Source organism: Bidens hawaiensis, unplaced genomic scaffold (assembly GCF_021521415.1).
Source record: "Bidens hawaiensis isolate Kalapana, Puna unplaced genomic scaffold, B.hawaiensis_p1.1 tig00010124_1, whole genome shotgun sequence".
Lineage (NCBI taxonomy): Eukaryota > Viridiplantae > Streptophyta > Magnoliopsida > Asterales > Asteraceae > Bidens > Bidens hawaiensis.
This window is the reverse complement of record NW_027491763.1, coordinates 726,592-738,067: the sequence shown is the minus strand read 5'-3', so window position 1 is coordinate 738,067 and position 11,476 is coordinate 726,592. Positions and strand designations below refer to the sequence as shown.

Genomic DNA, 11,476 nt, shown 5'->3' with positions numbered 1-11,476 from the left:
GTGGTTCCTTTCTAATTTATAAGGTGGTTCCTTTATTATTTTCTATATATAAATACACTATTATTTCAAAACTCGGGTGGTTCCTCGGAACCACCCGTTTTTACTATAGATCCACCCCTGCGTGTATGCTTATATGTTGAACAAGTGGGCTACTAATCCATCCTATCGATTCCATAGGTGCACAAACTGGGTTTTTGGCCCAAACCCGTTCGGATTGGAGCAAATTTTTATCTAGTTTAATGCGGTCAAACCACCTTTTTTTAACCAATACGGGTAGGAATTGGTTTCTGGGGGAGTAAAGATCAGTCCATGGTTATAACAAGGTTTTAACTGGTTCGGTTCAAGTTTCACTACATTCAAACTATAGGTTTACAAACTAATTACGACCTGGTCTGATAGTTTTTTAATTGATTCTTGCCAGACCAGTTTCCATACCGGTGGTATGGTCCCTAAGCCGGTTGTATAACCTCAAATCAATTCTACTTCAATTTTGAGTTTATATAAAGTTGGGCACTTGGACCTTTTTGTTGATATATATCAAATTAAAATAAAAAAAAAAAAAAAAAAAAAAAAAAAAAAAACATATCAAATTCATTTCAACACAACATAATGACAAATAAGAATTGCAATAAACTTTAGTTAGTTTTAGTCTTATATTTATATGATCTCTTTTGGAAGGTCTTGGAAGAATATCTTATGAATCCAGGGACGGTTTCAAGAATTTAACAAAAAAAAATTAGGCCGAAAGCGAAAAATTATTTTGGGTCTCAAGTAAAAATAGTATTTTGTTGGGTTTAAACAAATTAATTTTTAAAGGGTCAGGCTAAACGTACGAAGTAACATGTAACCTGGTTGCTAAAACCGTAAATTAAAATTTAAGTTGGTTTGTATATACGTATAGTTGTACACTTTTTTGTTAAAATGGGTAAACATGTGAACGCTTGTAATTCATATCTCATTCACGTGTCTTAATTGATGTATTGTCCTCCATTTTTTGTTTTTTACTAATCTTGGATTTAATTGGTTGTGACATGGTAACTTGGTAACTAGGGATTGTCAAGATTTTGATTACATAGTAGTGTGTAATACGAGTGTGGGTATTTTTTTTTCGAAGGTATTAGCTAGGTTTCCTATAAGCAACCTTTTTTTATTTTTTTTATTTTGGCGAAACAAAAATTTCGTATTCTGGCATAATGTGAAGGGATTAGTGAAAAACGCTTGAATAATTAAATTATTAAACATGTTTATAAATTTAACATTGCTCTTTAGAAAAGCACTTTGATCAGGTTGTTGTGTGTGATAGAAGTGTGGGTATATTCCTGTCATTACTACATTACAGGTTAACTGCATGTGTATATTCTTCTTATTCAAAATGACTCTTAGAGCAGTGGAAATGGGTATCACGGTGCACCCGTGAAACTCCATTTGGCGCCGTGAGGGCGCGAAACATCCCCCTCCTCCGTGAAGAGGGCGCCAACCCCTCTCTGCCACTTCTTTCACGGCCAAAGTTGATGTTGATGTTGGAGGGCCCACTTAACTAGTAATGTAGTTATGACTTAAGAGCAATGGAAATGGGTGGGGTGAAACAAGCTAGTGAAACCTTCTCTCTCTGCCACGTCTGCGCCACATCAGCTTTCACATACCCATTTCACATCCAAATTACATTTTGGAAACATAAATGCATATTGACCAAGACATTTTATACATCATATTCGAGCTTATATAAAGCTTGATCTAGGCATGTATGTGATATATCAGATAAAAAAAGATCAATACAAATTAATACAACATCATGGGATGTAAGATTTGCTGTAAACTCATATGTCATATGTTGTTTGTTTTATCACTTTTGTTGTTATGGCTAAAGAGTACAACCGCCACTCTTGGGGTAGCAGAAGCATCTCTTAAGTGCATCAACAAGGAGAGGGATGCTCTTCTTGATTTTAAAACATACATTGATCAAGATCCTAATGACCTTTTGTCCGCGTGGGCAACTGGTGATGAAGCAACCAATGATTGTTGTGATTGGAGTGGAGTCACTTGCAATAGCCAAACAGGCCATGTTACAAGCATTGACTTGAGTCTTGGAGATCTTGAAGGTAAGATTAGCCCCTCATTGCTTAACTTAAGCCACTTGAATCATCTCGACCTTCATGGAAATTCATTTAATGGAACCATTCCCATGTTAAATGTCTCCATGACTAAATTAAGTGTTGGTACATGATGTCAGTAGTTCAGTGTCTAGTGTCTGTAATCGAGTCGTTTGGATTAGTATTTTGTATTAAGGGAAGTTAGCTAACAAGTTCGCTGATATAGGCGAACTTGTTAGATAAGCGAAGTTAGTGACAACTTCGCCTGAATATGCCAGGCGAAGTTGTCGTCTTATATATCGGCTAGGTTACGGCTGAGTTGTTAAGAATAGTGGATCGAGTTATTCATTGTATCGAGTTGTCCAGTGTTGGTGATTGATATCACGTGTTTCCAGTTACAATACAACGTGTCTTTGTTTATTGTAACGTGTGTTTAATCGTGTTAACGTATATCGTCTTATACGCTCGTAACGTCTTACGTAGGGATTCCGCACCTACGTAGAACGAGATATTCCGTGTAGATCCGGCTGGGAACCTACAATTGGTATCAGAGCCTTAGGCTCTTATGCTATGGTTCGAGATCTGCGTTTTGGTGTTTCTGGCACGTTTCTGATGCGTTTCTGGCCGAACAGCCGCCGCAGGCGAAGTTATGGGGTTCAGGCGAAGTTGTCGCTTAAATTTTAGGGTTTAGGCGAAGTTAGCAGCCAGGCGAAGTTATGGCCAGGTGAAGTTATGGACAGGCGAAGTTAAGGAGGGGCGAAGTTGACTTTTGGGCGAAGTTAAAAAAAAAAAAGTGTTTGGAGTTTTCGTCTGTATGGCCAGGTGTACACGATTATTGTGAGACCGAAGACGTTGTTCCGTCAACGAGTGAAACTTGTTATCTCTTGGTCTTACGTGTGAACAAATACGTGTCAACTCTGGATATGGAGTTGAGGTTGTGAATGGGATATTGATTGATACTGGATATTGACACATATTTGGGTGTTTGTGGGGAATGAATAGTTGTTGTTCGAGGTTGACCAACTGAAGAAAGTCAAATTGAACTGAAGGTTTTCGTCATTACTGGATTGCGGTCAGAGCATATTATTTATGTTATTTTCAAGGCGTTCGAGAATTGGATCCTGAAACGTGATGCTTATTTATTAAAGTGAAAATTCTGGAACAAGTTGGATTTAATCGGGAATTAAAGTGTTTATGTTCTTGATCGTTATCCCTGGTGATTGAAGATGCTTCGGATTAATTAATGGTCATGTGTGTTAGATTCTGTCAAGGTGGTTTTGTGATGAAATTGATCACTTGATGTTGAGTAGTTGAAGATTAAACCTTATCGTATGCCGACGTGTTGGTGAAGTTGTGGAGGGAGCCCAACTTCACGTGTTGGTGAAGTCAGAAGGACTTCACGTGATTGGTTGAGATGATCAATTAGGCACGGGGATGCATGCATTTCAAAGACCTCAATCTATATAGTCGGAGAAGCTTACACTGAAGGGGATATCTGATATGGAAGACGCTAGGTGATTGGTAGATTTGTGAAGCTACAATACAGTTTCAGACACGGCTGGTTGAAGAGCAAACAGAAGATCATCAGTTAAGAGGGAGTCTGTTGGTGCATGTTTTGTAACAGATGATCTTTTGTGTTTGTTAGAATTGAGAACAACGGTCAAAGGGGAGTCTGTTGGTGCATTTTGTGACCGTCGCTATGCAATTCTGTTAAGCGAAAACGAAGTGCGAAGTTGTAACAACTTCGCCATAGGCGAAGTTGTAACAACTTCTGCGAACAACTTCGCCTTAGGCGAAGTTATAACAACTTCGCCTACAGGCCCAAGCCCGTGAAGTTGTTTATATATATATATATGTGTGTGTCTTGTTTAGGTTTGGGTATCCAGAAATTAAGAGTGTTTTTGTGTTCAGTTTATTTGTATAGAGAGAAACCGAGAGGGAGAGTCATGTGGGACGACCCGAGGTAGAGCTCACCTCGGGTCGGCCGTCATTTGTTTTCGTGTTTGGTATGTAACGAGTTATGGTTATTATATAAAAGATCTGCAGATGTGTTTATCCCGTTCGTGTGTTTGTTCGTGTGTTTGTATGTGTGTAATCGTGTTCTTCGTCTTCTACACCAATAAACGAGTCTAGGAGGATTCCGCACTCCTAGACCTCGTGCGGATCTCGTATCGATCGGCGACGCCGCGGGGGGACCTACAAGGCCAAGAACTGAACAAGCTCTTGGGACTTCCACAACTCAGGGGGAGTCAACAAGTGCAGCTGGCGGTTCGGGTGATGATGTGGTGGTAGTGGATGAGGAGATGGATGATGAGTTTATAGGTGATGATGATGTATTACCGATTGAAGAGATAGAGAAGATTGGTGCAGAGATAGTTATTGATAATGAGATTGAAGAGGGAGAGATTGTAGAAGAGAATATTGAGCATGAAATTCCGGATGTTGATAAGGCAGATATGAGTAAAGAGATTGGAAGTGATGAGACAGAATGGGAAGAGCAGCCAAGATGGAAAGAAGGCTACGCTCAATGGTTTGTAAAAACGAAGAAACCGGCGGTCCCTACTATGTTTAAGAAGAGTTACAACATTAGAGGTTATGCTGAATCGAGAAAGGGGATTATATGCTGGATATATGATGAGCAGTTGAGGCTCTTCGTGATTAAAAGATATGATGGTGTTCAGTACTTCAAGAGGCTGTTGAGATCATTGAATACATTGCCAGAATGTGAAGTGAAAGACTTAGCCAGATTGGGGTTAATAAACAGGAGTGATGATAATATGGCTAGAGTCATTGGGAAGATTGTTTGGAAGGAAAGTATAAAAGAGAAGAAGTTCGAGCTGTTGAAACCACAAAAGGGAAAACTTATTGAAGATAAAGATAGAGGATTGAGAGCAGATGGCAAGCCTTGGATGATTATGAAGTATAAGCCGATCCGGTGTTTAAAAGAAGTGCCGATGAAACAAATGCCCAAGGATGTGCTGAAAGATCTGAAGTGGTGGTATGTAGATTGTGAGACAGCTGAAGCAGTAATGGAGGACGAAGATGAACAAGAGCTGCTGAGAGTGTATGATCCGATGCATCTAGTGAACTTGTCTCAAGCTGATCTGCAGGTGCTGAATGAGAAGAAGATATTCTATATTCCTGCTTGGAAAGACGAAGCGAGGAAATATCAAAGAGTTGTTTCCGTTTGTGTATGAGAAGGAGTTCATGCTTAAAGATGAAGATACAAGATTGTTCAAGATTACAAGACACGTGTTTGAAGATAAAGATATGAAGCTACTGCCAAGGGGGAGTCTGTTGGTACATGATGTCAGTAGTTCAGTGTCTAGTGTCTGTAATCGAGTCGTTTGGATTAGTATTTTGTATTAAGCGAAGTTAGCTAACAAGTTCGCTGATATAGGCGAACTTGTTAGATAAGCGAAGTTAGTGACAACTTCGCCTGAACATGCCAGGCGAAGTTGTCGTCTTATATATCGGCTAGGTTACGGCTGAGTTGTTAAGAATAGTGGATCGAGTTATTCATTGTATCGAGTTGTCCAGTGTTGGTGATTGATATCACGTGTTTCCAGTTGCAATACAACGTGTCTTTGTTTATTGTAACGTGTGTTTAATCGTGTTAACGTATATCGTCTTCTACGCTCGTAACGTCTTACGTAGGGATTCCGCACCTACATAGAACGAGATATTCCGTGTAGATCCGGCTGGGAACCTACATTAAGGTATCTTGATCTGTCCATAAATTCTTTCAATGGATTCATCCCCATGATCATTAATTCCACGACTCAGTTAAGATATCTCGACCTTTCCGTAAATTCCTTTAGTGGTCCCATTCCCATGTTTATTAGTTCCATGACTCAATTAAGGTATCTTGACCTTTCAAACAATTATTTTACCGGACCTATTCCTTCAAAATTTGAAAATCTCAAGAACTTGCAATTTTTTTCACTTAAATTTCTTAGCAATTGCACAGTTGAAAATATAGACTGGTTTTCTCATTTGTCTCACTTGCGACACCTTGAATTGGATGGTATTTCTCTCGCTAAGGCAAACCATTGGGTAAATGTGATTCTAAGTTTCCATAAACTTTCATATTTAAGTTTAAGCGGGTGTAACCTCTGGCAAGTCATGCATCCGTATTCTTCATCTGCCAACTTTAATTCATCATCTATTCTTAGCCTGTATCTCGGAAACAATAATCTCAGCTCATCCATGTATCAATGGTTGTTACCATTAACTAACAATAAACTTGAAGATCTTGATCTCTCTGGAAACAAGTTAAATGGGATTCCCAAATATATAGGAAATATATGTAGTTTGACTTCATTATACTTTGATAACAACTCAATGGTAGTCAAACTTCCTGATTTTCTAAATAACTTGTCTGGATGCACATCATTTACATTACAAGAGTTGGATGCTTCAAATAGCCAATTCACAGGGTCACTTTCAGATGACATCCAAGAGTTTTCATCTCTAACATATTTGTACCTTTATCAAAACCAGTTGAATGGCACTATAACTGAAAAGGTGTGGCAATTGCCTAAGCTTGTAACTCTTGATGTTTCTTCCAATTCTCTTGGTGGTGTTATCTCTGAAAACATTGGAAAGTCAAATATTGTTACGGTAAATCTTTCAAACAACTCACTCGAAGGAGTTCCATCCAAAGCTCAGATGTCAAATCTTTCCAATGTTGAGAATATTGCATTGAGCTCTTGCAAGTTAGGGCCTAGTTTCCCTATATGGATTCAAACACTGAAAAACCTTACTTTTCTTGATATTGCAAATACCAACATTTCTGACACAATTCCTGAGAATTTTTGGCACACGTGGCCTACTAGATTGATACATATGGATCTATCTTCCAACAACATCACTGGGGAAGTTATAGATTTGTCATCAAATTTTAACCCTAATTATATCTCAGGAACAAGAATAGATTTGAGTTCCAACAACTTTTATGGTTCTATATCATATGTCCCGTCAAATTTAGAATGGTTAGACCTTTCCAGAAATCAATTACACGGAGGAATTTCTTTTTTGTGCCAAGTTATTGATGGATATTTATCCTTTCTTGATTTGTCGAACAATTTACTAACCGGGGAAATTCCAAACTGTTTGTGGAACTTCAAGGCACTAAAAGTTCTTAATCTAGGACAAAACAATTTATCTGGAAAGCTTCCCACTTCTATTGAGTATCTAACTAATCTGGAGGTTTTGTATTTATACAAGAACAAGTTGTCAGGGGAACTACCTGTATCTTTGAAGAATTGCTCCAAGTTATTCTATTTGGAATTAGGGGCTAACAAGTTTTATGGTCACGTGCCTGTTTGGATTGGGGAAAGCTTATCGGAGTTGTATGCTCTTAGCCTAGCATCAAATAACTTCTTTGGAACCATCTCTTTACAATTATGTCAATTAGCACATCTTCGAATTCTAGATTTGTCAGTGAACACTCTTTATGGAACCATCCCTTTATGTTTCAAAAATCTCACTGCAATGGTTCAAGATGGAGCGTCACCTCATGAAAATGTGCACCGTTTTATCTATGGGGATATGTATGTTGACCACGCGTTAATTAAGTGGAAAGGATGCATACGTGAATTTAACAAATATCTTAAAATTGTTAAGGTACATTGATTTGTCGAGCAACAATCTTACAGGAAAAATCCCATATGGACTAGTCGATCTCCATGAACTGATTGCATTGAACTTGTCCATGAACGCTTTGTATGGGGAGATTCCACTGAAGATTGGTAAGATGAGTAATCTTCAAATTTTGGATTTATCTAAAAACAAGTTTTCAGGAAGAATGCCACAAAGCATGTCTCAAAGGACTTTATTAGACTATCTGGATGTGTCGTGTAATAATTTGTCCGGGAGAATTCCATCTGGCACTCAACTCCGGTCTTTTGACCGTTCAAGGTATACTGGAAATCCAGGACTTTGTGGACCTCCCCTAACCAAGGATTGCCCTGGTGATAAAAAGTTAAATGTAACACCCCTTGTTTATGAAAGTGAGGGTAGAGGTGAAGGTACAGATGATCTTCATAGATGGTTTTATATTGGCGGGGTTAGTGGATTTGCAACTGGATTTTGTATTGCATGTGGTGCTTTACTTGTTGTTAATTGGCATGGGGGAGAAATTTTTCTCACTTTCTTGATGTCTCAAAGGATTGGATTTTTGTAAAGGTTATGGCGTTCCTTGCAAAATGACAAGAAGTTGGGCATACATCGTTTTTTAGTTTGCATTTCATGTTTCTTCATTATATATTGAGTTTTTGTCTACTTATTATCTTATTAGGTTTTTTTCTTTGCTTAATCTTGTCTTTATATTGTTATGTGATAAATATATGCAACTATAAGGTCGTTTTAATTGTATTTAGAAGGGGTTTTTAAATCCTCATTATTAATAAAATCGCCACTAGCACCATGGGTGGTCATTTCCCTGTCTTGTGTCATATAGGGAATCTTGAAAGGTTGGTACTAATTATTTTTCTACAAGCATGACAAATATGAAATATCCATAAGAAAGCATTCAATATCTTGTACCATCTTTTGCACTTCACATATATCTTCATTAGCATGATGAACGCTCAAAAGACCTTGAAATCATTTCAATGTCTATCCTCCTATGCACGAAACCGTCCATCATTTCCATTTCTCCAGACCCCTCTATATAAACAAACGAATGGAGTGGTATACAAGTAGTTACTTTTGGTTTTTAAAGGAACAAATAAAAGGAGACAACAACATTCGCATCAAAGTTCGTCGTAAAATAATACACAAGTCCATGATTTGAGTTTAAATTATAGTATCTTTAATGAATTGTTTTCTTGCATTCATTCTCAATATCAATACCCCTACAAGCCATTATAATATATATATATATATATATATATATATATATATATATATATATATTTGTAGTTTCATCTATAACTAGTTTTGCATTCTACATCCAACGAAGGGTCGTGGACTTAGGGTTACACTTTTAACATCCGACATTACTACAAAATAGCTATTTGTGTCGCAAAGCTTAAGGTTTTGTAGAGATACATAAAATTGTACAAAATATCCAAATTAAGTACATTTTGTGCATAGTTCTTTCAAACATGATTCTTTTAAATTAAACACATGTTACAAATTTTATATCAATGTGATATAGCATCAAACACCCTCAAACTTGGTCATGTAACACAACTGGGCTAACATGTCAAGATTAAAATTATGTAATCTGCAACTTGATGCATATTCATCATGCAGCATGAGCTCATTTATATTACTACATTATTTTGAGTGTCCTTATGAGCTTCTAGCAATTGTTTGAAAGAATAAGCAAATTTATTACTTGGTAAAATCATAAGGAATTGTGAACGATCTTGTTACAACATTGTTTAAGAAGACAACCAAACATTATAGTTAACGTATTGAAAAAAAGCAGTTACGATTAAGCCACTCTAGTGTTGTTCACGTGTTCTCAATAGTTGTCCTTTTTCAATTGATTTACTCTTTAGTCTTTACCAAATTGAATTTGCCACATAACACGAAATTAACAAATGCTCCACATATTACGTACAACCCCCACATAAACATATGTTGGGAATAACATTATTTAGCCAATGCTACTCTGTTTGTAATTCGTTTCATCTCCGCCCTCATCCGAAGGCATTTAGTTTGAGAGGAATCCAACTATTCCATTCGAATATGAAATGACCGTTTGATTTCCACTAGTCTCTTTCCTCTAAAATGTTAAAACTATTTAGAATCTAATAGCAATCTTCCAGTTGAAGTCGTTCATTCGGCGGAGAAGGGGCGCGAGTCCATTTCCGGTGCCAAACAATACTATTACCCAATTTTTCACAGTACTCCTAAATCAAACGACTTTTTTTTCCAATACATATAAGTAAGAGGATTTAATATACAATGGCTCATTTACAACGTAATCTAAGTAGAGCTCTTGATAAACTTGATTTACCTCTTACGTGATAAAATAAGATGGTCTAATATTAGCGGGTTTGAATTGTCGGAAATTAACTTGTTTGTGCTATTAAACAACCATAAATATGAATATAATGATAAGTTAAATCGTTAATGAATGTCATGTTCTAAGGGGACTTCGCACATTTCCAATATGTGTAGGTGAGGCTCATAAGATCTTAAAAAAGACAACAAAATCACAAAAAAAGTTGTGTTGGAAAGGCCATTTGGATTGTAATGTATCAAATTTTGTAAAACTTTGTATTTATTTATTTTCTTTTTCCAAATTGAAATGAGACTATAGGTTTCCTCAAGATGTGAACTAGTTTTATGGACTACCCAGTTGAAAACAAATCAATAATTTTAGAACATAAACCTAACTTATCTACTAAAACATAATAATGTGAAATTTCAAAAGATTTATAATTTGCAAGGGTGAACCATCATCTTGTCTATAATTGTATATTCTGAATTTTAAATTTATATTTTAATGTAAACAACTCTTTTCATTTCCAGTGTGGTGTAGTGGTAGAGAGTATGAGTTTCTCAATTAATGGAGACCCAAGTTCAATTCTCACTTACAACATTTTTTGGGGGACATGGGTGGCTCAATGAAGAAAGACTGGGATATCTCTATGTGATCTCCAGTTCGATCCTGAGGGCATCCGGGTTTTACCACCAGTGGACCTTCGGGCAGGTCTGTTTACCCCAAGAGTGGAGATAACTTTAAGGCGCTTAAGGGCTATGTACGGCTGAGTTGGACCAGATGGTGGTGGCCTTTGATCATTGGGTCACCCCGTACGGAGTACCTAGGCTAACTATTTTTATTGGTCATTCAAAAAAATGTAAACAACTCTTATTTAAGTTGCGGTTAAGTTTTAAAATTTTGATGAAAGCTGCTACTTTTTTATTAGAATTAGTTATGTAAATGTAATCTTAGGGCTATAGGTTACAAAAACCTACAACTCTGATTTCTTTCTACATATATCAAACACAATACCTATACTGATTATACAGACCTATACAAAGACATATAAATTTATAGTAACATCATGGAACTGGGAAGTGGTGTCTTCATATAATATATTTTAAAACTTTAAAGGACCATAAATCTTTAAAAGACCGTTGAATATACATTGAAATTGCTGAAAGTCAATTTTTTTCGTAGGGATGCCTCTTTCCCAATCACACATCAACATTGCGGCTGTAAAATAACAGTATTTAAAACTTTTATTTTCGATATAAAAAAACTAATGTTGATACTTATTAATTAATAACTCTAACACGTATAATCTCTTGTTTGATCTAGTAATAAAGGTGTATGATCGATCTCCAATTAAAAGGTTATATATTCTATTCTTAGTTGAGCTTGTGCAAAATAGATGTAAAAGAAAATATTAGCAGTTAAA

At 36.6% G+C, this 11,476-nt stretch overlaps 1 pseudogene; it reads left to right on the top strand.

Moving 5' to 3' along the window:
* The first annotated feature begins 1,666 nt into the window (after positions 1-1,666).
* Positions 1,667-8,559, top strand: LOC143534219 (receptor-like protein EIX1; annotated as a pseudogene).
* Positions 8,560-11,476: the final 2,917 nt, after the last annotated feature.